At 45.2% G+C, this 25,990-nt stretch overlaps 1 pseudogene; it reads right to left on the bottom strand.

Annotated features, from left to right (window-relative positions):
- The window catches only part of LOC125519179, a 75,283-nt pseudogene extending 51,747 nt beyond the window's left edge, over positions 1 to 23,536 (bottom strand).
- Positions 23,537 to 25,990: the final 2,454 nt, after the last annotated feature.

Below are 25,990 nucleotides of genomic sequence, written 5' to 3' on the forward strand. Positions count from 1 at the left end.
CCGATTCCTCGACGGACAGACTCTTCTCTACCTCGACCTCGGCCACATGCAACTCCTCCTCCCGGCGCTCCTCGATTTCCGCCGCCTCCTACATCTCCAGCTCCCGCTCAGTGACCTCATGAGGAAGTAGGTGCTCCATGGCCACCGCCGCCTTTTCAGACGTGGGTTGCATGCTGGAGTCCGAGGTGGCCTGGAATATCTTGGCATGTGCATCCTTGATCTAGGCGTGAATGGCCTCGACCCAGGCCAGGGCGAGATCGGCGGCATGGACGGCAGCTCGAGCGCTCTCGGCGTTTGCAGCCGCCGTCGCAGGAGCAGCTGTAGCCGTCTCGGCTGTCGCGGCTTCCCTGTCGGCTGTCGCAGATGCCCTCTTGGAGGAAGCGGCCGCGCTCAATGTGGATGTGGCAGCACTCTCAGCGTACGTGGCCGCGCTCTCGGCGCAGGCGGCGGCGCTCGGGGTGGGGGGGGTGCGGCCATCGTACGGGCCTTCACGAAGCATTTCCACGGCGTCATCTTTGCAAGAAGGGGGTGTTGATATGTCTGCAACATATCTATAATTTTTGATTGTTCCATGCTATTATATTATCTGTTTTGGATGTTTAATGGGCTTTATTATGCACTTTTATATGATTTTTGGGACTAACCTATTAACCGAAGGGCCAGTGCAAATTGTTGTTTTTTTGCCTATCTCAGTGTTTCGCAGAAAAGGAATATCAAACGGAATCCAAACGGAATGAACCCTTCGCGAGGATCGTTTTTGGAACAAACGCAATCTAGGAGACTTGAAGTGGACGTCAAGGAAGCAGCAAGGAAGCCACGAGGCAGGAGGGCGCGCCCCCACCCTCGTGGGCCCCTTGCAACTCCACCGACCTAGTTCTTTCACCTATATATACTCATATACCCTGAAAACATCCAGGAGCACCATGAAACCCTATTTCCACCGCCGCAATCTTCTGTACCCGTGAGATCCCATCTTGGGGCATTTTTCGGCGCTCCGCCGGAGGGGGAATCGATCATGGAGGGATTCTACATCAACACCCTAGCCTCTCCGATGATGTGTGAGTAGCTTACCACAGAGCTTCGGGTCCATAGTTATTAGCTAGATGGCTTCTTATTTCTCTTTGGATCTCAATACAAAGTTCTCCTCGATTCTCTTGGAGATCTATTCGATGTAATTCTTTTTGCGGTGTGTTTCTCAAGATCCAATGAATTGTGGGTTTATGATCAAGATTATCTATGAACAATATTTGGTTCTTTACTAAATTGTTATATGCATGATTTAAAAATCTTTGCAAGTCTCTTCGAATTATCAGTTTGGTTTGGCCTACTAGATTGATCTTTCTTGCAATGGGAGAAGTGCTTAGCTTTGGGTGCAATCTTGCGGTGTCCTTTCCCATGGACAATAGGGGTAGCAAGGCATGCATTGTATTGCTGCCATTGAGGATAAAAATATGGGGTTTATATCATATCGCTTGGGTTTATCCCTCTACATCATGTCATCTTGCCTAATGTGTTACTCTGTTTTTGTGAACTTAATACTCTAGATGCATGCTGGATAGCGGTCGATGTGTGGAGTAATAGTAGTAGATGCAGAATCGTTTCGGTCTACGTGTCACGGACGTGATTCCTATATACATGATCATGCCTAGATATTCTCATAATTATTCGCTTTTCTATCAATTGCTCGATAGTAATTTGTTCACCCACCGTAGATTATGCTATCTTGAGAGAAGCCACTAGTGAAACCTATGGCCCTGGGGTCTATTTTCCATTATATTATTTTCCCTTCAACAAGCTATTTCTGTCGCCGTTTATTTTGCAATCTTTACTTGTCAATCTATACAACAAAAATACCAAAAATATTTATCTTATTATCTTTATCAGATCTCACTTTTGCAAGTGGCCGTGAAGGGACTGACAACCCCTTTATCGCGTTGGTTGCAAGGTTCTTGATTGTTCGTGCAGGCATGAGGGACTTGCATATAGTCTCCTACTGGATTGATACCTTGGTTCTCAAAAACTGAGGGAAATACTTATGCTACTTTGCTGCATCACTCTTTCCTCTTCAAGGGAACCAACACATGCTCAAGAGGTAGCAAGAAGGATTTCTGGCGCCGTTGCCGGGGAGATCTACGCACAAGTCAAGACATACCAAGTACCCATCAGAAACTCTTATCCCTCACGTTACATTATTTTCCATTTGCCTCTCGTTTTCCTCTCCCCACTTCACCCTTGCTGTTTTATTCGCCTCTTTTCCGTTCGCCCTTTTTCTGTTCGCCTTCTTTCGCTTGCCTCTTGTGTGATTGTGTGTTGCATTGATTGTTTGTCATGATAGCTCAAGATAATACTAAATTATGTGACTTCTCCAATACCAACAAAAATTATTTTAGTAGCACTCCGATTGCTCCTCTTACCGATGCTGAATCTTATGAAATTAATACTGCTTTGCTGAATCTTGTCATGAAAGATCAATTTGCTGGCCTTCCTAGTGAAGATGTCGCTACCCATCTAAACAACTATGTTGATTTATGTGATATGCAAAAGAAGAAAGATGTGGATAATGATATTGTTAAATTGAAGCTATTTCCATTTTCGCTTAGAGATCGTGCTAAAACTTGGTTCTCCTCTTTGCCTAAAAATAGTATTGATTCATGGAATGAGTGCAAAGATGCTTTTATCTCTAAGTATTTTCCTCCCGCTAAGATCATCTCTCTTAGAAACGATATTATGAATTTTAAGCATCTTGATCATGAGCATGTTGCACAAGCCTCGGAGAGGATGAAATTAATGATACATAACTGCCCTACACATGGTTTGAATTTATGGATGATTATACAAATTTTTTATGCTGGATTGAATTTTGCTTCTAGAACTCTTTTAGATTCGGGCGCGGGAGGCACTTTTATGGAAATCACTTTAGGAGAAGCTACTAAACTCCTAGATAATATTATGGTTAATTATTCTCAATGGCACACTGAAAGATCTACTAGTAAAAAGGTTCATGCGATAGAAGAGATTAATGTTTTGAGTGGAAAGATGGATGAACTTATGAAGTTGTTTGCTAATAAGAGTGTTTCTTCTGATCCTAATGATATGCCTTTGTCTACTTTGATTGAGAATAATAATGAATCTATGGATGTGAATTTTGTTGGTAGAAATAATTTTGGTAACAACGCATATAGAGGAAACTTTAGTTCTAGGCCTTTCCACTACTCGAATTAGCTTATTTTCCGTCTGCCCACTCTTTGCCGTCTGCTTGCTGACAGCAAAAAGGTCTTTGCTGTCAGCCACAAGAAAACGGATGGCAAAGATCTGGCTGATGGCAAACAAGGTCTTTGCCATCAGCCAGTTCTTTGCCGTCCGCTGGCTGACGGCAAAGAATCTTTGTCGTCCGCTAGTACACGACAAAGAGGTGGGCGGGTCTAGTTACTGGTTAACCAACTCAAACCCACCGGCCCCACCTCTTTGCCGTCTGCAAGCAGACGACAAAGAATCTTTGCCGACCGTTGGCTGACGGCAAAGAGGTAGGTACGTTAACAGTCATCACGCCCCCGTCCTCTGTCTCTTCTCTCCACTCTCTCATTCCTTCCCACCCACACCCGCCCGCCGCCGCCGACCCCGTCTGCCGTAGCCGGTCGCCCCGCACCCCTCCCATGCGCCCCCGCCCCCTCCCCTTCGTCGCCATCCCCCACCCACACCGGCCCGCGCCGCTGCCGCCGACCCCATTGCCGGTGACCTGGACTAGGGGGTACTCACCACGTCGTCTCCCGATCAGTTGGATTGGGCCGAGGACCCCCAGGGCCGAATACTCATGGGAAAGTTCGGACAGCCGATGACATATACAAGGAAGATTCCACAAGACTTGGTGATCAAGACGAGGACTCCTCCCCACCGGCGTATTCGACTAGGACTCTTGTAATCCTAGGCCTCTGGTATGTTATATAAGCCGCGGCCAGGCTAGTCGATAGAGAACAATCATAATCATAGGCTATCTTGTAGGGTTTAGCCTCTACGATCTCGTGGTAGATCAACACTTGTAATACTCATATCATCAAGATCAATGAAGCAGGAAGTAGGGTATTACCTCCATCGAGAGGGCCCGAACCTGGGTAAACATTGTGTCCCTCGCCTCATTTTACCATCCACCTTAGACGCATAGTTCGGGACCCCCTACCCGAGATCCGACGGCTTTGACACCAACATTGGTGCTTTCATTGGGAGTTCCGCTGTGTGTTCGGCAAAAGATCGATGGCTCACCTGCAGATCAACTGCGACTTCGGCATCTTTATCACCAGCTCGACTGGTCACCTTGGTTCGACCAAGAACTGCTCCCCGTGTTCGGATCACCATACTCGGACGATGGCCTTCATCAAACATCAACACCGATCTCTATCAAGATCATGGAGGAATCATCCATGGAGCTTGAGGGCTCAACGTCAACATTGCTCTCGAGCGACCGTGCTATTTTTCTGAACAACGAACTCGTATGTGCCGCCGCTGCCTCCTCGAGTATCGCTTTAACAATTTCTTCGGTGGGATTGTGCGGAATCGATTCTACAACAATCATGCAAAATTTGATCGAGTTCCGATGGAGGAATCTCCGGCAATCTATGATATACCGGAGTCGTTTCGAATCTGGACGGGAATCTGGACAAGTTTAGAGCGTGGCGTCCAGCATCTAGCTCGGACGTCCTTTGGAAGATCCAACCGTAGATCGGCATCAGAATTCCTATATCTACCACCCCTCAAAATTTCAGCTCGATCGGACCGTTCAAACTCCGGAAAACCTCCGATGAGCGCAACGATTTTTGGATCCGTTTTCTGCGCGAATACGAATCCGGCCCGAGTTCATGTTCCTTCATGAAAGGGATATCGGACACCCCTTTTGAAGGAATTTTTTAGGGTATTGCGCGTTGTTTTTAAACACGTACCCATAAAAATTTAAGTCTCCTCCGAGGTAATATTCACCATCACGCTAGTGTCAAACCAGTCCGGCAGTATTGCTCCACGGCTGCGGACCTGCGCTAGACACGTTGCCACTTTATTGAGCCGAGCTCAACTCCTTCGATCATCATCTCGGCAAGCCAAACAAGAGTTCGGCCTCGCGAAGGATAAATCATCATCAACATCACTACCCCACGGATTACACGGAGCGGGCACACCGGCATCGCCCCACGGTAGCTTCATCAAGCTAGCGTCGATCGCGTCACAAGTCTTGACCTGCGTTGGCATCACCATGCTGCCTCTTCTTCAAATCATCATCAAACACGCCGACCTTTTTCGACACATCGGCTGACATGTAGACTCCGGCATCTCTTCGCCGAGCTACTCCAACGCCTCGGCTAGACCGGGGGGTTCATCATCTCTTCATCAACCTACTCCGATGACTTTGGCGTCACCAGCCGACCAGCTTCGTTATGATTAGCTGGACCGAGGGCTTTGTCTCGGCAAGCCAACCTTTACCAGCATCGCCATGCCGGCGCTTTATCACCCATCAGGCAATGGGTGTGCGAATCGAGTCCCAATGTTGGGAGTCACCTTTCTTTGGATTGCTACAATAAATAAACCAAGTGCTATTTATCCCAGTAATTTTTGCTTCTTTGGGTCTATTCTCCCCAAACAATTATTACTCTGGTTTGTTCCATCATCTCTACGCAGGCCGGTCAAATGGCGGCTGCATTATCGACGGTCACGCGGTGGTACGGTCAGTTTTCGTATATAGTCTGGCAAACGCTGAATCCGGAACTCGGACCGGCATGTGAATTCGGGCTTTTGCCACGCCTTCATCGCGTCACGCCGATGCTTTGCATCAACATTGACTTTGGCGCCAGGCCACATCTCTTTAAATAAATTATTTTTTCGAAAAGCAATTATGCAAGGATTTTATATATATTTATTTTATTAATTTTGGACCAAACTATTTACGCGTGTAGGTGATCGACTTGGACTGCATTACGCGGTCGCTTTGGCTAGCCAACGCCGCTGTCTCAAATTGGCATAAATCGGCTGGCGTGATCACCTTGTTTGTCGTGTTGCCATACCGACATGTTCGGTTGCCTCAGGGACTGCGGCATCACCGAGAGAGCTCTACCTTACCGAGTGTTCGGTGCACAGGCCATACTTCTTTTATTACTGACTTTGCATAAATTATTTATTATGCAACCATCTTATTCATCATTATTACCAATATCTCTGGTTTGCACTATTTTTCTGTGCACAGGTAAATGAATCGAGTTGGGCAGTGTTGTCTCCTCGGCTAGACGGCAGGTTTCGTCAACACTTCATTAACCCGCACCGGGGGCTTTGGCGTCACTCTGCCAGCCCGCTTTGGCCGTGCTATGCCACCACTTCGGAGTGCCGAGCTCTTTGCTCCACCACCATGGGACCAGCTTGGGGGATGGAACCTTGTCCTGCATCAAGCTTGGACCGCGTCATCAATACCGAACACATTAACAAGTTAAGTCGCTTTCATGCTCAAAAACTTTCGGTTTTAAATGTTTTTCCCGGTTCGACCAAGCGTCATACTTCCTTGTCAAAACTTTGTCTGTGACGCACATATTCAAATACCCCGTTTACATGGGGGCTTCCTTTATGAAGCTTTTCCTCTTGCATATGATTATACTTGTACGGCTTCGTTCCTTGTTCGTGTATTACGCCACAATATGCACCATATTGACTTAAGTGTTCCGCAAGCTGAGTTGCCTGGTTCCTGTTGTCGGTGTCAAAACCGGCGGATCTCGGGTAGGGGGTCCCGAACTGTGCGTCTAGGATCGATGGTAAGAGGAGGCAGGGGACACAATGTTTACCCAGGTTCGGGCCGTCTTTATAGAGGTAAAACCCTACGTCCTGCTTGATTATTCTTGATGATATGAGTATTACAAGAGTAGATCTACCACGAGATCGGAGAGGCTAAACCCTAGAAGCTAGCCTATGATTATGATTGTTGTTGATATCTATCGACTAGCCTGGCCTTGGTTTATATAATGCACCAGACGCCTAGGATAACAAGAATCCTAGCCGAATACGCCGATGGGGGAGGAGTCCGTGTCTTGATCGCCAAGTCTTGTGGAATCTTCCTTGTATGCGGCAGCTGTCCGAACTGGCCCATGAGTATACGGCCATGGGGGTCCTCGGCCCAATCTAATAGATCGGGAGATGACGTGGTGAGTACCCCCTAGTCCAGGACACCGTCAGTAGCCCGCTGAACCGGTCTTCAAGTTAGGGACGCTCCTCGATTCTTCCGAACTATTCTTCATCTACGGTCGTCGGTCTTGAAAACTGGTTCAACAAATCTTCTCATCTTCGATCTTGAGGATCGCCGAAGTGCATCCGAAGAGTTTACACGTCGGGTATCCGAGGAGCCCCTTTAAGTTTCCGGCCTTTATCAATGCCTTGTTATTTTTATGCCACACCTTGGGTTTTGAAGTTGTTCCTGGGAGGCGGTGTCCTCTTGCGTCCGAGCTCCAATGCCGAACCGCATTCGAGGTATCTTTTGGAGCCGAACACCAATGCCGGACTGCATCCGAGCTCCAACGCAGAAATGTATCCGAGCTCCAACGCCGAAATGTATCCGAGCTCCAACGCCGAACTGTGTCCAAGCTCCAATGTCGGACTATATCCAAGATGTCATAGATCATCTTGGTCCAAAAAAGTTGAAGGAGTTTAGCATAACTTAATGCTGGAAATGCCCTCTACGGAGCTAGCCGCTAGCGCCCGAGCTTTATGCCGGACTGCTTCCAAGGTGGTGCACCACCCCGACCGCGGGCTGATTTTTTGTGAATATTTTTAACCGGTGAAGTTTATTCTCTGTCGATGTATATCCAGTAGCCCTCAAGGTGTGGATCAGTCTAAAACCCAAGATGCACCTGAAGGTAAGCATAAAACCGCTGTTCCTAGTAGCCCTTGAGACTCAGGTCGATGCGCGAAATCGGCCTGAGGATCAACTCCTTGCTCGGCAGCATATATAGGAATAAAATGTAGTGTAATATATCAGAGATAATAGTGATCGGCGAACGGGCCCCTGAGAGAGGGTCGTGAGAAGTCGTCGTGATATATTAGCTTGATGCCAGATAGGTCCAGATGGTACTTATTATTGTTCGAAGACGCGCTTTCCCATAGTTCGATCAAGCCGAACACTTAGCCCTTTGAATTTTCTGCATTGAATAGGCAATGCAGTAGCCCCCGAGACACTGGTCGGGTGGCGATACCAGATCAGGGGATCGATGTGCCCCTTTAATATTTGTAAATAATAAGCTCGAAGCCCAGTAGCCCCCGAGCCTTAATGCGGGCACGGGTGGCCGAATTAAGGATCAATATCCATAGTAAAATCACAAATTATGTGTAATGACTCTATGTATCCAAGTACTTTATGTCATTAATGCTCGGATCCGCATTGTACAAAACTTTGTTGACCGACCATCGCCAATCTGGCCATATGGTTTTATAAACAAAGGTACGTAGAGAGATATTTTATATTACTATTTAACATAAGAAATGTCTTCCAAATAAAATAGTCCCGCTATCGATTCCTTTCTTTGGGTTGTCATGTTAAGCATGATCATGAAACCTCAGCTCTAATGTAAGAGCAAAATATTGAGGATTTAGTTTGGCAGGCCAGTTACTAGCCCCTGGTAGTGTTCGGCAATAGTCGAGGTCAAGCCGTAAACACGTCAGCCAATGTTATGAATGGCCTATCATTTAACACAGTCATCGGATCGCTGACCAGTTTACGCTTATTGTGACAGTCAGTTTTTGGCTTTCTCCACTAACGTGCTTAACCATGTGAGCTGGAAGCACAATCGCAATGGTTCTCCCTTTGCACACCTAGCCGAACAAAGCGGAACATAGGAGGCAGGCGCAGGAGCCGGGCAACCCAACTATTGACCAAAGACACAATTCGAAACCGATGCATATATAGCAATATTCGAGAATGTTTTTGCCGAATCTTTAAAGGTGTCCAGCGTTGCACTGCGAGAGTTGTGCTGAAAACACACAAATAGATTAAAAGTGCCAAAAGCTTGGAAAACCAAAAAAGTCAGTAAAAACATGACGCCCGAACAAGATCAAGTGTTCAGTGCCAATCCAAAAATTGTGCTTCTGTCGTGTTTTGACAACGACCAAGAAGAAAACACATTTACAGCTCATATATAAATTTTAAGAGCCCTCAAGTGACTTGGGTAAAAGAATTTTATGTATAATGACTATATGTACCGAAGTACTTATATCATATATGTGTTCACCCAAACTTTAAACGCGTCTTAACCGACTATCGGCTTCTCCCTCTTCGGCCAAGGGCCGAAAAGTGTCATGTACTCCGCCTGTCGAGAGTATCGACGGTGTTTCTGATGACCAGGCAATCATGCCATAAGGCTGTAACCGACAAAGCGCGCCTAGGGAACTTATGCTATATTGCTAACGAAGTGTAAGAAGCATCTTCGAAGAAAATAGTACCCCCACCGATACCTTTCTTCGGTGCTCATTATTTCAATAAGACTTGTGCAATAGATTTTTTGTACTCATGAGTTCCGTTGTGTGCCGACCATGATTGAAAATAATAAGAGCGCTAGCTTTCGGCTTCACCCAGTCTAAGGTTAGAGCTCGGATGACCCGGTCGTGACAATCGCAGAGGTGCTCCCTTTACTCCCTAGCCGAACAATCAAGAACGTAGGGGTAAACACAGGAGCGAAGCAACCCAGCTTGCAAATCGCTTAGGTCAATATGGTGCATATTGTGGCGTAATACACGAACAAGGAACGAAGCTGTACAAGTATAATCATATGCAAGAGGAAAAGCTCCATCAAGGGAGAATAAATGGGGTATTTGAATATGCGAGTCACAAACAAAGTTTTGACAAGGAACTTTTTTCACAAACAACTTTGTGCCGAAAAGTATAATGCTTGGTCGAACCGAACAAAATTTAAAACTGAAAGTTTTTGAGCATGAAAGCGACTTAGCTGGTTAATGTGCTCGATGTTGATGACGCAGGCCGAGATTGTGGCGGGACGAGATCCCAGCCCCCAAGCCGGTCCCGAGATGTCTGAGTAAAGAACACGGCTTGATGAAGTGGTGACACAGCATAGTCGATGGGCGAGGTGAAAACCCCAGTCCGACCACAGCAACGGAGCAGGCCGACAGTGTGACGCCGAAGCCCCCGCGTATGTTAATGAGGTGATGACGAAGGCCCCGGTCAGCCGAGGTGACGTGGTACGTCGGTACTCCACGGTGACAGCGCTGCCCGGATTATCTACCTGTGCACATAAAATAGTGCAAGCCGGAGATGATAGGAATAATGATAATAGTAATTGTCGCATAATCAATAATTTATGCAAAGGGAGTAATAAAAGAAATATGTCCTGTGCGCCAAACACTCGATGAGGTAGAGCTCTCTCGATGATGCCGAAGTCCCCGAGGCAACTGAACATTTCGGTATGGCAACACGACCAACAAGGTGATCACGCGACCCGATTTACGCCGATTGGGACGACGGCGTCGGCTTGCCGAAGAGACCACGTGACACAGTCGAAGTCGATCACCTACACACATAAAATAGTGCGGTCCAAAAAGGACAATTGCTTTTCGCAAAAATAATTTATATAAAGAGATGTGGCCTCACGCCGAAGTCACGTCGATGCAGGGCGTCGGCGTGCCGCGGTGAAGGCGTGGCCAAGCCTGAATTCGCAGGCTGGTCTGAGTTCCATATGCGGCATTCGCCGAACTGTATACGAAAACTGACCGAACCACCATGCGGCCGTTGTTAATGCGGCCACCATTTGATAGACCTGTGTATAGATGATGAAACAAACCAGAGTAATAAATCCTTGGGAAAGATAAACCCAAGCAAGAAAAAAATACTAGGATTAATAACACCTGGTTTATCTGTTGTAGTAATCTGGAGAAAGGTTACTCCCAAAATTGGTGCTCGATCCACACACCCATTGCCTGATGGGTGATGAAGCGGTGGCATGGCGATGCTAGCAAAGGTTGGCTTGCCGAGGAAAAGCCCGTGGTCCAGCTAATGTGATGAAGCTCGTCGACTGGTGACGCGTAAGTCTCCGAAGTAAGTTCATGAAGAGATGGTGAAGCCCTCGGTCTAGCCGAGGAGACGAAGCAGGTCGGTAAGGAGACGTTGCAGTTGCCGTGTCAGCTGAGGTGTTGAAGTAGTTCGGCGTGATGGACATCGGCTTGAAGAAGCAACAGTGCGGCCATGCCGACGCAGGTCGTAACTTGTGACGTGGTCAATGCCGGTTTAATGAAGTGACCATGCGGCGATGCCTGTGTTCCCACTTGCCGAGATGATGCTCCAAAGAAGTTGAGCTCGGCTCAAAAGGCGACGATGTGTCTAGCGCAGGTCGGTAGCCGGGGAGCAGTATTGCCGGACTGGTTTGTCACCAACATGATAGTAAATATTACCTCAGAGGAGCTTAAAATTTTATGGGCACGTGTTTAAAAACAATGCACAATACCCTAGGAGAAAATTCCTTTAAGAAGGTTGTCCCATATCACGTTCATAAAGAAACATGAATTCGGGTCGGATCCGTATTCGCGCAGAAAACTGACCCAAAAAGTAATGCACTAATCGGAAGGTTCCTAGAGTTTGGACGGTCGGATCGAGCTGAAATTTTGAGGGTGTTAGATATAGGAATTCCGCAGCCGATAAATGGTTGGATCTTCCAAACGACATCCGAGCTAGGTTCTGAAGACCACACCCTAAACTCGTCCAGATTCCTGTCCAGATTTGATAGGGCTCTGGTATATCGTAGATTGCCGAAGATTCCTCCATCGGAACTCAACGAAATTTTGCATGGTTGTTGTAGACTTAATTCCGCACAATTCCACCAAATGGATCGTCAAAGAGATGCTCTAAGAGGTGGTCGCAGCGGATACAATTTCGCTGTTTGGAAAAACAGCACGGTCGCCCGAGGGCAATGTTGACGTTGAGCCCCCGAGCTCCATGGATGATTCCTCCATGATCTTGATAGAGATCGGAGTTGATGTTGATGAAGGCCCTCGTACAAACATGACGATCGGAGATGGAGCACGGTCCTCGGTCGAGCCAAGGTGACCAGTCGAGCCGGCGATGAAGATGTCGGCATCGCAGTTGATCTGCAGATGAGCCATCGATCCTTTTGCCGTTCACACAGCGGAACTCTCCATGAAAGCACCAATGTCGGTGTCAAAACCGGCAGATCTCGAGTAGGGGATCCCAAACTGTGCGTCTAGGATCGATGGTAACAGGAGGCAGGGGACACAATGTTTACCCATGTTCGGGCCTTCTTGATAGAGGTAAAACCCTACGTCCTGCTTGATTGTTCTTGATGATATGAGTATTACAAGAGTAGATCTACCACGAGATCGGAGAGGCTAAACCCTAGAAGCTAGCCTATGATTATGATTGTTGTTGATATCTATCAACTAGCCTGGCCTCGGTTTATATAATACACCAGAGGTCTAGGATAACAAGAGTCCTAGCCGAATACGCCGGTGGGGGAGGAGTCCTTGTCTTGATCGCCAAGTCTTGTGGAATATTCCTTGTATGCGGCAGCTGTCCGAACTGGCCCTTGAGTATACGGCCATGGGGTCCTCGGCCCAACCTAATAGATCGGGAGATGACGTGGTGAGTACCCCATAGTCCAGGACACCGTCACCTGTGCTTACCCCTACGTTCCCGATTGTTCGGCTAGGGTGTAAAGGGAGCACCTCTGCGATTGTCACGACCGGGTCATCCGAGCTGTGACCTCAGACTGGGTGAAGCTGAAAGCTAGCGCTCTTATTGTTCTCAATCATGGTAGGCACACAAAGGAACTCATGAGTACAAAAAATCTATTGCACAAGTCTCATAGTAATAATGAGCACCGAAGAAAGGTATCGGTGGGGGTACTATTTTCTTCGAAGATGCTTATTACACTTCGTCTGTAATATAGCATAAGTTCCCTGAGCGCGCTTTGTCTGTTACAGCCTTATGGCCTGGTTGCCTAGTTATCGTAAACACTGCCGATATACTTGACAGGTGGAGTACATAACACTCTTCGGCCCTTGACCGAAGAGGGAGAAACCGACGGTTGGTTAAGAAGCGTTTAAAGTTCGGGTGAACACAGATATGATATAAGTACTTCGGTACATACAATCATTATACATAAAATTCCTTTACCCAAGTCCGGAGAAGTACTTCGGCCTTATATCATCAGTCTTGGTATTCATTATACAAGCGCCGCCTTCCGTAATTATCGTTATAAAGCCATAAATATGCATCAATTTGACTTAAGATTTTGGCCAAGCTGTGTTGCCTGGCTCCTGTGCTTACCCCTACGTTCCCGATTGTTCGGCTAGGTGGTTAAGGGAGCACCTCTGTGATTGTTACTACCGGGTCATCCGAGTAAGTACCTCAGACTAGGTGAAGCCGAAAGCTAGCAATCTTAAAGGATCACATTGGTCGGCAATGACGGAAGTGAAAATTTTGGTTTATTAATACCATAGAGTTCGAGAACTTTCCCCGAACTAAATCCTCAATATTTTTCTCCCGCATTGATCAGATGTGAGGTTTTATGATCATGGTCGGCATGACAACCCAAAGAAAGGAACCGATAGCGGAACAATTTTTTTCTATCAAATGGATATCGATCCTTAATTCGGCCACCCGTTCCCACATTAAGGCTCGGGGGCTACTGGGCTTCGTGCTCATTACTTATAAATATTAAATTTGTCACATCGATCCCCTGATCTGGTGTTGCCACCTTACAAGTGTCTCGGGGGCTACTGCATTGCCTATTCAATGTAGAAAATTCAAAGTGCTCAGTGTCGGTTGGACTGGACTATGCGCAAACGTGTCTTCGGGCAACAATAGGTACCATATGAACCTATCTAGCATCAAGCTAATATACTGCGGGAACTTCTCAAGACCTACTCTCAAGGGCCCGCCGGCCGATCACTATTATCTCTAATATATTACACTGTGTTTCTATTCCTACGTGTGCTACCGAGCTAGGAGTTGATCCTCAGGACGATTTCGCACATCGACCTGAGTCTCAGGGGCTACTAGGATCAGCGGTTTCATGTTTTCCTTCAGGTGCATCTCGGGTTTTAGACCGACACACACCTTGAGGGCTACTAGTTATACATCTTGATAGCGAATAAATTTACACGCATCGGAAATAAAATCCGTAAACAATCAGCCCAAGCCCGAGGTGGTGCATCACCTCGGAGGCAGTCCGGCATAAATCTCGGATTTGAATGGCTGGCTCCATAGAGGGCATTTCCGGCATTAAGCTCGGCTAAACTCCTTCAACTTTTTTGAACCGAGGTGTTCTATGACACCTCGGATATAGTCCGGTGTTGGAGCTCGGATATAGTCCGGCGTTGGAGCTCGGATACAGTTTGGCGTTGGAGCTTGGACTTAGTCCGGCGTTGGAGCTTGGATACAATCCGGCGTTGGAACTCGGAAGCGGTCTGGCATTTGTACTCGGCTGCGAAAGATACCTCAAATGCAGTCCGGCCTTGGAGCTCGGACGTAAGAAGACACCGCCGCACGGGGAACACTTCAAAACCCGAGGTGTGGCATAAAATATAACAAGGCATTGATAAAGGCCGAGAACTTAAAAGGGCTCCTCGGATACCCGAAGTGTAAACTTTTCGGATTCACTTCAGCGATCCTCAAGATCGAAGATGAGAAGATTTGTTGAACCAGTTTTCAAGACCGACGGCCGAAGATGAAGAACATTTCGGAAGAATCGAGGAGCGTCCCCAACTTGAAGACCGGTTCAGGGGTCTACTGACGGTGACCTGGACTAGGGGGTACTCACCACGTTGTCTCCCGATCAGTTGGATTGGGCCGAGGACCCCCAGGGCCGAATACTCATGGGCCAGTTCAGACAGCCGATGACATATACAAGGAAGATTCCACAAGACTTGGTGATCAAGACGAGGACTCCTCCCCACCGGCATATTCGACTAGGACTCTTGTAATCCTAGGCCTCTGGTACATTATATAAGCCGAGGCCACGCTAGTCAATAGAGAACAATCATATTCATAGGCTAGCTTCTAGGGTTTAGCCTCTACGATCTCGTGGTAGATCAACTCTTGTAATACTCATATCATCAAGATCAATCAAGTAGGAAGTAGGGTATTACCTCCATCGAGAGGGCCCGAACCTGGGTAAACATTGTGTCCCGTGCCTCCTATTACCATCTGCCTTAGATGCACAGTTCGGGACCCCCTACCCGAGATCCGCCGGTTTTGACACCGACACTCGTCCGGCGTAGCCGGCCGCCCCGCACCCCTCCCCGACCTCCACTGCGGCCCCGCCGCCTCTTCCACGTCGGGAAGCCGCGCCGTGGCCATCTCCGTCGCCGTCCCAACCCCTCCCTTGCGCCCCCCGACATCCACCTCCCCCTCCACCGGGTCGCCGCTGATACGTCTCCAACGTATCTATAATTTTTTATTGCTACATGCTATATTATCTTCTGTTTTAGATATTATTGGGCTTTATTATCCACTTTTATATTATTTTTGGGACTAACCTATTGACCCAGAGCCCAGTGCCAGTTCCTATTTTTTCCCTTGTTTCAGTGTTTCGAAGAAAAGGAATATCAAACGGAGTCAAAACGGAATGAAACCTTATGGAGAAGTTATTTTTGGAAGGAAAGCGACCTGATAGACTTGGAGTGCACATTAGGAAAGAAACGAGGGAGCCACGAGGTAGGGGGCGCGCCCTCCACCCTCGTGGGCCCCTCATGGCTACCCTGACATACTTCTTCCTCCTATATATACCCATATACCCTAAAACGATCGGGGAGCACAATAGATCGGGAGTTCCGCCGCCAGAAGCCTCCGTAGCCATCAAAAACCAATCTAGACCCGTTCCAGCACCCTGCCGGAGGGGGAAATCCCTCTCTGGTGGCCATCTTCATCATCCCGACGCTCACCATGACGAGGAGGGAGTAGTTCTCCCTCGGGGCTAAGGGTATGTACCAGTAGCTATGTGTTTGATCTCTCTCTCTCTCTCTCTCGTGTTCTTGAGGTGATACGATCTTGATGTATCGTGATCTTTGCTATAATAGTTTGATCTTATGTTGTTTCTCCCCCTCTACTCTCTTGTAATGGATTGAGTTTCCCCTTTGAAGTTATCTTATCGGATTGAGTCTTTAAAGATTTGAGAACACTTGATGTATGTCTTGCCGTGCGTATCTGTGGTGACAATGGGATATCACGTGATTCACTTGATGTATGTTTTGGTGATCACCTTGCGGGTTCCTCCCATGAACCTATGCATAGGGGTTGGCACACGTTTTCGTCGTGATTCTCCGGTAGAAACTTTGGGGCACTCTTTGAGGTTCTATGTGTTGGTTGAATAGATGAATCTGAGATTGTGTGATGCATATTGTGTAATCATACCCACGGATACTTGAGGTGACATTGGAGTATCTAGGTGACATTATGGTTTTGGTTGATTTGTGTCTAAAGGTGTTATTCTAGTATGAACTCTAGGGTTGTTTGTGACACTTATAGGAATAGCCCAACAGATTGATTGGAAAGAATAACTTTGAGGTGGTTTCATACCCTACCATAATCTCTTCGTTCGTTCTCCGCTATTAGTGACTTTGGAGTGACTCTTTGTTGGATGTTGAGGGATAGTTATGTGATCCAATTATGTTATTATTGTTGAGAGGACTTGCACTAGTGAAAGTATGAACCCTAGGCCTTGTTTCAACACATTGCAATACCGTTTGTGCTCACTTTTATCATTAGTTACCTTCCTGTTTTTATATTTTCAGATTACAAAAAACATATATTTACTATCCATATTGCACTTGTATCACCATCTCTTCGCCAAACTAGTGCACCTATACAATTTACCATTGTATTGGGTGTGTTGGGGACACAAGAGACTCTTTGTTATTTGGTTGCAGGGTTGCTTGAGAGAGACCATCTTCATCCTACGCCTCCTATGGATTGATAAACCTTATGTCATCAACTTGAGGGAAATTTTCTACTGTCCTACAAACCTCTGCACTTGGAGGCCCAACAACGTCTGCAAGAAGAAGGTTGTGTAGTATACATCAAGCTCTTTTCTGGCGCCGTTGCCCGGGAGGTGAGTGCTTGAAGGTATATCTTTAGATCTTGCAATCGAGTCTTTTAGTTTCTTGTTTTATCACTAGTTTAGTTTATAAAAGAAGATTACAAAAAATGGAATTAAGTTCGCCTCATACGCTTCATCTTTTTAATATCTTTCGTGAGTATGATGGAAAGGAAAATTGTGCTCAAATGGTAGAAGAAGAATGCATTAAAAAGTTTGGCACTAAATCTTTGAATAATGAGCATGATTGCAATGTTGTTAGTACGAACTCCTTGAATATCCATAGTACTAATGATGATTGCACTAGTTATGATGAAAATGTGTCCTATAAACATGTCAATTTTTGTGGAGTGCATTGGGTTTGCAAGTACACACCAAATAGGGAAGATAGATATTGCATGAGGCATAAGTACTTAGAAACTACATTGTTGCAAGAAAGGCTAGATGATTGTGCTGAAAGTTTAAATTTTCTTGGCCGTACTTGTGGAATTTGCAATGAACAGGGTCATTTATCTATCCGATGCAAATTGTTTCATGACCTTATCGTGTCGAAAAATTGTGATGACTTGATTTCCCTTGCACATTATAATGAACTCAGGTTGCTTATGGGTTACGAAGAAATGAAACATATAACTAAGCATCTTTGAGAATTTACCCGTTATAAACTTCTTGGTTTTGATCTAGAGGAAATTTATATGTATTGTGCGGTGAATTGCATTGAATATCCTTATATTGCCAATTACATAAAGAAAAGAAAGCAAGTATAAGATGAAGAGAACACTAATGAAAGGGAAAAGACTTCCCAATATTCTCCTATTATTTTTTATGATGAATCAGGTAACGAGGAGGAGCCTTCTATTCAACCAATCTCATTACTAAGGAGCTCCAAAAAGAGGATTGAACCCACACATGATGTGGTGAAGAAGAAGAAAAGAAAAAGGAAGAGAGGTAAAAAGATATCTCCCCCAAATAATGCTACTCCTATTACTATTGTGCCTCATGAAAATATAATTGTGGAAGATAATGATACTTCTTATGATCTTGAAAATCTTTTTGGCACTTGCTTGGAAGAATGTGATAATTGCTATACTATTGGTGCTATCCATACTATTAATGATGAGAGTGATTATGCTTATGATATGAAAAGGCCAAAGCTTGGGGATGCTATGTTTTATGAAGATGATGTTTTTGAGAATATATTTGCTGCAATTAATGTTTGTCCCAAGCTTGGAGATGCTATGTTTAATAATGATGATATGTTTAGCCTCCCAAGTTTTGATATGCAAAGTTGTTATGATGATAGCATGCCTCCTACTTATGATGATTATTGTGATGATACTTATGCTATAAAAAGTAGTGATTATATTTATAGAACTTGGCATGATTATGGTTACCCCTTTTCTGAACATTACTCTTTTAATGTGGAAAAAATTTATAGTATTCGAGTTTCTTATGATACTCCCACTATTCCGAATGAGAAGAATTTTGCTTATGTGGAGAGTAATAAAATTTCTATGCTTCTAGATCATGAAAAGAATTCTTTAGGTGCTGGTTACATTGTTTAATTCATTCATGATGCTACTGAAAATTATTATGAGGGAGGAATATATGCTTGTAGGAATTGCAATAATATCAAGTTTCCTCTCTATGTGCTTAAAGTTTTGAAGTTATGCTTGTTTTACCTTCCTATGCAAGTTGATTCTTGTTCCCACAAGTTGTTTGTTCACAAAATCCCTATACACAGGAAGTGGGTTAGACTTAAATTTTCTAGTCATATTCTTCATGATGCTCTCTTTATGTTACAATTCTTATCCTTTATGTGAGCATCATTGAAATCATCATGCCTAGCTAGGGGCGTTAAACGATAGCGCTTGTTGGGAGGCAACCCAATTTTATTTTTGTTCCTTGCTTTTTTCTCCTGTTTAGTACCAAATAATTTATCTAGACTCTGTTATGATTGAGTTTTTATGTTTTAATTAGTGTTTGTGCCAAGTAGAACCGTTGGGAAGACTTGGGGAAAGTCTTTTTAATCTTGCTGTAAAAAACAGAAACTTTAGCGCTCACGAGAATTGCTGACATTTTTATTTGGAAAGTGCTATTTAGTTAATTCTTCATGCATATGATTAATAGATAAATTCCACACGTCCAGAAATTTATTTGAGAATTTTATGAGTTCTAGAAGTATACGTTTGATCCAGATTACTACAGACTGTTCTGTTTTTGACAGATTCTGTTTTCGATGTGTTGTTTACTTATTTTGATGAGTCTATGGCTAGTAAAAACTTTATAAACCATAGATAAGTTGGAATACAGTAGGTTTAATACCAATATAAATAAAGAATGATTCCATTACAGTACCTTAAAGTGGTGTTTTGCTTTCTTTCGCTAACGGGGCTCACGAGTTTTCTGTTAAGTTTTGTGTTGTGAAGTTTTCAAGTTTTGGGTAAAGATTCGATGGACTATGGAATAAGGAGTGAAAAGATCCTAAGCTTGGGAATTCCCAAGGCACCCCAAGGTAATATTTAAGGACAACCAAGAGCCTAAGCTTCGGGATGCCCTGGAAGGCATCCGCTCTTTCGGCTTCGTTCATCGGTAACATTACTTGGAGCTATATTTTTATTCGCCACATGATATGTGTTTTACTTGGAGCGTCATTTTATTTTCTTTTGTTTTTATTTCTGTTTGAATAAAATACCAAGATCTGAAATTATTAAATGTTTGAGAGTCTTCATATAGTTGCATAATTGTTCGACTATACATTGATCTTCACTTATATCTTTTGGAGTAGTTTGTCATTTGCTCTAGTGCTTCACTTATATCTTTTTAGAGCACGGTGGTGGTTTTATTTTGTAGAAATAGGTGAACTCTAATAATTCACTTATATTATTTTGAGAGTCTTTATGTAACGCCCTCGATGCGGCTATATCTCCTATGTGTCGAAGGACGACTTAGAGGCATAACCGCATTGAAAGCAATGTCGCAAGTAAGGTAATCTTCACAACAACCCATGTAAATAAATAAAAGGGGAAAAGATCCATAGTTGGCTTACACTCGCCACATCACACAAATACATGAATAACATTACATTCATCCAATACACTCATGGTCCGACTATGGTACCAAAATAAAGATCAACCCCCACATGCGACACGGTCCCCGATCGCCCCAACTAGGCACCACTACTGATCATCTGGGAAAGACACATAGTAACGACGAGAGTCTTCATCGAACTCCCACTTGAGCTCAAGCGCATCGTCTGGAGCGGTATCATCGGTCCCTGCATCTGGTTTAGGAAGGAATCTGTGAGTCACGGGTACTCAGCAATCTCACACCCTCGCGATCAAGACTATTTAAGCTTATAGGTAAGGCAAAGGTATGAGGTGGGGCTGTAGCAAGCGACTAGCATATATGGTGGCAAACCTATTCGCAAAAGAGAGCGAGAAGATAAGGCAAAGCACGATCGAACAACTATGATCAAGAAGTGATCCTAGAACAACCTACGTCAAGCATTACTCCAACACCGTGTTCACTTCCCGGACTCCGCCGAGAACAGACCATCACGGTAACACACACGGTTGATGCATTTTAATTAATTTAAGTTTCATGTTATCTACAACCAGACATTAACAAAATACCATCTTCCCATAACCGCGGGCACGGCTTTCAAAAGTTCAATCCCTGCAGGGGAGTCCCAACTTAGCCCATCACAAGCTCTCACGGTCAACGAAGGATATTCCTTCTCCCAAGACAATCCGATCAGAATCGGCATCCCGGTTACAAGACATCCTCGACAATGGTAAAACAAATCCAGCAACACCGCCCGAATGTGCTGACAAATCCCGAGAGGAGCTGCACATGTCTCGTTCTCAGGGCACACTCAGATGAGCCAGACGTCGGGTAGGCCAGCCCAGAGTTGCCCCTGGTAGCCCCGGACATCGCTCAGTTGGACCAACACTTAGAGAAGCACTGGCCCGGGGGGGGGGGGGTTAAAATAAAGATGACCCTTGAGTCTGCGAAACCCGAGGGGAAAAGGTGGCCACCTAGCCTTTTCCCCTCGGGTTTCGCGGACTCAAGGGTAAAACCAATGTTGGTCATTGCTGGAAGAGTTTTATTCAAGGCGAACTGTGAAGGGGTTCCCATTATAACCCAACCGTGTAAGGAACGCAAAATCCGAGAACATAACACCGATATGACGGAAACTAGGGCGGCAAGAGTGGAACAAAACACTAGGCATAAGGCCAATCCTTCCACCCTTTACCAAGTATATAGGTTCATTAAGATAAACAAGTTGATAGGGTGATATCCCAACAATAAACAATGTTCCAACAAGGAACAATCTCCAATCTTCACCTGCAACTAGCAACGCTATAAGAGGGGCTGATCAAAGCGGTAACATAGCCAAACAACGGTTTGCTAGGACATGGTGGGTTAGAGGTTTGATGTGGCAATTTGGGAGGCATGAAAGCAAGTGGTAGGTATCATAACATAGGCATAGCAAAAGAGCGAGCAACTAGCAAGCAAACATAGAAGTGATTTCGAGGTATGGTCATCTTGCCTGCAAAGTACTCAGAGTTGCCTTGATCCTCATAAGCGAACTCAACGGGCTCCTCGTTCACGAACTCGTCTCCCGTCTCTACCCAAACAAGAACAACAAGCAAACGGAACACAATCAACCACGTGCAATGCTCAAACAACATGATGCAAACATGGTATGATATGCGGGATGCGGTATGTGATGCATATGCAAGATTTGCAAAGGAATGATTGAACCTGGCCTCAACTTGGAAATCTAGGAGTGCCACTAGAAAAGGGAGTTGATTTTGGTTGAAATCGATATAAAGATCATCGGAATCAGATGCACGGTTTGGAAATGACAAGCAAAACAAATATAGCACCGATCTGCGATAATCAACAAGTAGCCATCTAAATGCAACACGATAAATATGCTACAACACTCAAACAAGGCAACAAAATACATGGCAGGGATCCACACATGATCCTTGACAAAAGATGAACACTGAGCTACGGCTAATTCACTCACTAACAGGTTCAAACAAGCATGGCAAAAGTGCAAATGATAACAGGTTTCAGACTTTGTGAAATTAACACAAGCCTGGAATTTATCATCCGGAAGCAATCTTTAGAGTATGAAAACTACATGCTACTGGAACTTAACATGGCAAAGCAAGGCATGGCATGAAGCTACTCAAAGCACTTAACAAAAGTTCCTTAGTGACCTTGAGAGAAAAGGGATCAGAAAATACAATTATAAGCATGTGAACATAGCAAAAACATAAACAGATTCAGACTTGGTGAAAAACTGGAGCATGCAAAACAGATTTGACAAGTAGGCATGTTTACAAGCTCGATGCACTCACTACAGAGCATGGCATGTCAAACTAAGAATACACCCATCAAGAAGACATGAATAGAAGCTCGAAATGGCAAGAACAACAACATAGCATGCACGGATCAATAGTAACATCCTAGGCAAAATCGCTAAACATGTCAACAATCTGCCAGGATCATTTTATAGCAAAAGTAGAGCTCGATTGACTCAAGCTAGGTTGCTCCATAGTTACAAACAAAGACATGGATGGATAGAGCACCACAATGTTAACAAAACATCCTTACTCATCATCCTCAAAAGAGGCACGGATCACTAGGAAACAACATGAACATATGGCATAACAACAAAAACAGGACAAGAATTTAGTGAAATTCTAAGTCCCTGAAATCAGCATCAACGATTACGCTACTTTGCAAGCTTGTACTAGTCATCACAGATATCACAAAAATACATGGCAAGCACCCCTGGAAAGATGGCATGGCATATAACAAAACACATGAAGAGCTCATGATCATAGCATACACAAATTAATCGTGGCAAAAATGACAAAATGTCATTTGCTGAAACAGATCTGACAAATTCATCACATAGCCCTCTTCCAACGGCATTTCGGGCATCAAGATGAGCTCAAATGAAAATGATGCAATGAGATGAAATGATGTAATAGTCGAGACGAACATTTTGATATGCTACACGCATGAATCGGAGCCACGGTGAGGAAGTTGTGATGCGATGAAAAATACATATGAATCAGGAAATCTCAGGACTTACGAAAAATATACCCTCGAGGTAAAAGTCAACGGGCACGGAATCCGAGGTTCGCCGGCACGGGTCTCGCCAGAGATGGCGGGGAGAGAGGTGGACCTCGCCGGAGATGGAGGATCCGGGCAGGATCTCACCGGATCCGGCCGGATCCCGGCGCGGGGCGGCGGAGGAGGCTGCCGGCGGGCGCGGGCGGCGCCGGGGCGATGTGGCGGCGGTTGGCGAGCTTGGCGGCAGGGTCCGGCAAACTGGGCGGCGAAGCTCCGGTGGCGGCGGCCGGCGTCGATGGCGGGGCGGCGCGGCGATGCTCGGGCGGCGGGGACGCGGGGAGCTGGCAGCGGTGGCTCCGGGCCATGGGTGCCCGATGCGGGCCGGACGGGCCAACGGCGAAGTGGGCGCCGATGCGCCATGTGGCGGGCGGAGATTGGGCGAGGAGACGCGGCGGACGTGTCCGGCGCGCGGAGGAAGAGGGGGCTAGGGTTTCGAAGAGGAGATCCGGGATTTTTGTGAGGAAATCTGTTTATAGAGGTAGAGGGAGCTAGGAAGCTCCAAATGGAGTGCGGTTTTCGGCCACGCGATCGTGATCGAACGCTCTAGACGATGGGAGAGGTTTAGGTGGGTTTTGCGCCAGCAAGAAAAGGTGTTGGGCTGCAACACACACGAGGCCTTTTCGGTCCCTCGGTTAACCGTTGGAGCATCAAACGGAGTCCAAATGGCACGAAACTTGACAGGCGGTCTACCGGTAGTAAACCAAGGCCGGATGACAAGTCTCGGTCCAATCCGAAAACGTTTAACACCCACACACGAAAAGAGGTAGAAAGGACCACCGGAGGACATAGGAGCGCCAGAATGCAAAATGGACAACGGGGAAAATGCTCGGATGCATGAGACAAACACGTATGCGAATGCAATGCACATGATGATATGATATGAGATGCATGACAAAGACAAAAACACACGGAGGAAAAAACCTGACAACGATGAAATAAAATAACTTAGTTCCGGAAACGGCAAGAGTAGGGATACAGATAAGGTAAATTACATCCGGGGTGTTACACTTTAGAACAGCATGGTAATTTTCTTTGGTTATGAAATTAGTCATAGTATGATGGGCATCCAAGAGGGATATAATAAAAAAACTTTCATACAAGTGCATTGAATACTAAGAGAAGTTTGATACTTGATGATTGTTTTGAGATATGGCGATAGTGATATTAAAGTCGTGCTAGTTGAGTAGTTGTGAATTTGAGAAATGCTTGTGTTGAAGTTTCCAAGTCCCGTAGCATGCACGTATGGTAAATGTTATGTAACCAATTTGAAACATGAGGTGTTCTTTGATTTTCCTCCTTATGAGTGGCGGTCAGGGACGAGCGATGGTTTTTTCCTACCAATCTACCCCCCTAGGATCAAGCGCGTAGTGCTTGGTTTTTGATGACTTGTAGATTTTTCAATAAGTATGTGAGTTCTTTATGACTAATGTTGAGTCCATGGATTATACGCACTCTTACCCTTCCATCATTGCTAGCCTCTTCGGTACCGTGCATTGCCCTTTCTCACATTGAGAGTTGGTGCAAACTTCGCCGGTGCATCCAAACCCCGTGATATGATACGCTCTTTCACACATAAACCTCCTTATATCTTCCTCAAAACAGACACCATACCTACCTGTTATGGCATTTCCATAGTCATTCCGAGATATATTGCCATGCAACTTTCCACCGTTCCGTTTATTATGACACGCATCATCATTGTCATATTGCTTTGCATGATCATGTAGTTGACATCGTATTTGTGGCAAAGCCACCGTTCATAAATGTTCATACATGTCACTCTTGATGCATCGCAATCCCGGTACACCGCCGGAGGCATTGATATAGAGTCATACATGGTTCTAGTATCGAGTTGCAATCATTGAGTTGTAAATAAATAGAAGTGTGATGATCATCATTATCTAGAGCATTGTCCCAAGTGAGGAATAAAAAAAAGAGAAAGGCCATAAAAAAGGAGATAAGGCCCAAAAAATGAGAGAAAAAGCGAGAAGGGGCAATGCTACTATCCTTTTACCACACTTGTGCTTCAAAGTAGCACCATGATCTTCATGATAGAGAGTCTCCTATGCTGTCACTTTCATATACTAGTGGGAATTTTTCATTATAGAACTTGGCTTGTATATTCCAACAATGGGCCTCCTCAAGTGCCCTAGGTCTTCGTGAGCAAGCAAGTTGGATGCACACCCACTTAGTTTCTTTTGTTGAGCTTTCATACATTTATAGCTCTAGTGCATCCGTTGCATGGCAATCCCTACTCCTTGCATTGACATCAATTGATGGGCATCTCCCTAGCCCATTGATTAGCCGCGTCGATGTAAGACTTTCTCCTGTTTGTCTTCTCCACACAACCCCCTCATTATATTATACTCCACCCATAGTGCTATATCCATGGCTCACGCTCATGTATTGCGTGAAAGTTGAAAAAAGCTTGAGATTACTAAAGTATGAAATAATTTCTTGGCTTGTCATCGGGATGTGCATGATGAGAGCATTCTTGTGTGACGAAAATGGAGCATGACTAAACTATATGATTTTGTAGGGATGAACTTTCTTTGGCCATGTTATTTTGAGAGGACATAATTGCTTAGTTAGTATGCTTGAAGTATTATTATTTTTATGTCAATATGAACTTTATTCTTGAATCTTTTAGATCTGAATATTATTTTGAGAAGGAGAAGGAGAAGAAGAAGAAGAAGAAGAAGAAGAAGAAGAAGAAGAAGAAGAAGAAGAAGAAGAAGAAGAAGAAGAAGAAGAAGAAG

This window comes from Triticum urartu, chromosome 7 (genome assembly GCF_003073215.2).
Source record: "Triticum urartu cultivar G1812 chromosome 7, Tu2.1, whole genome shotgun sequence".
Classification (NCBI taxonomy): domain Eukaryota; kingdom Viridiplantae; phylum Streptophyta; class Magnoliopsida; order Poales; family Poaceae; genus Triticum; species Triticum urartu.